This window comes from Propithecus coquereli, unplaced genomic scaffold, assembly GCF_000956105.1.
Source record: "Propithecus coquereli isolate 6110/MARCELLA unplaced genomic scaffold, Pcoq_1.0 Scaffold535, whole genome shotgun sequence".
NCBI lineage: Eukaryota > Metazoa > Chordata > Mammalia > Primates > Indriidae > Propithecus > Propithecus coquereli.
In genome coordinates this window covers 73098-74312 of record NW_012151230.1, presented here as the reverse complement: position 1 = coordinate 74312, position 1215 = coordinate 73098, and positions in this window count along the sequence as shown.

Here is a 1215-nt window from a genome sequence, read left to right as displayed (position 1 = left end):
TAGTGCATATAAAAGCTATGTTTAGAGGGTGGTCTTTGAGATGGCCAACTAGAGGCATCTGGTACTCACCCACAAAGAAGAGCCAAAATAGCGAGTAGATAATCACGCTTCAAATTGATCATCTGATCGAGAACACTAGAACTCAGCAGAGAAGTTACAGGAAACAGCAAAGGCAAGGAAGAAGAGGGAAGTGAGGCAGCTCACTTGGCCAGCCATGATTGGCTAGGAGCCTGGAGAGTCTCTGCAATGTGGGAAAAGGTAAGTGAGTGACTCCCTGTGTTTTGTATTCCTGCCACAGTCTCCTGAAATCCTAGCCATGGGAGAGCCTCTCAACCCTTTCAAACCCCGAGAGTAACAGGGAACTACCGGGTGACCACGCAATGGCGTTGCCCCAAAGACAGCACACACTGAGTCCCTACACCCCCTGAATCCTAAGCAGCTATGATGCAGTGCCGTTTTCAGAGCCCAGCAGCCACCAGACTACATCCTGCCCTGGGGCCAACAGCCCCCTGCATCTCCAAATCCTGAGAACCCCATTGATGACAGGCTCAGCCAACTGCTGCCACCACTGGAACCCAGGGATTGTCATACCTGGTGTCCCTCTCCCCAGCAAAATTTTACTACAGCCTCCACTAACAACCACACGGTAAGCCACTGAGGAAATCACAGACACCACTGACACAGTCAAAGAAATTACAGAGAGAGCACACTACTATGTGCACCCCGCCTCAAAGCCATAGATGGTACTGTATCTACCCAACACCACAGATACATCTTCAGGAAAGAGTCCCTCCCTACAAAAGTAAAGTCAAAAAATTAAAAGAAGTGACTGTTAGACCAGATGTGCAGGAATCAATGTAAGGACACAAGAAACATGAAAAAGCAAGGAAATACGACACCTCCAAAGGAACACAGTAATTCCCCAAGAACAGATTCCAATTGTCAACGGAAAAAAAAGACCAAACTCTGTAAAGTAATTTTAATGAGATTTCCTCTGAGCCAAATTTGAGGACCATGACCCGGAGCCACGCCCAAGAGGCCTTGAGCAAGTGGACTTGTAGAGGTTGGGTTACAGTTTGGTTTTATATATTTTAGGGAGACAGGGGTTACAGGTGAAGTCATAAATCAATACATGGGAGGCATACATTGGTTTGGCCCGAAAAGGTGGGCCATCTCGAAGCGGGGGCTTACAGGTTATAGGTGGGTTAAAAGATT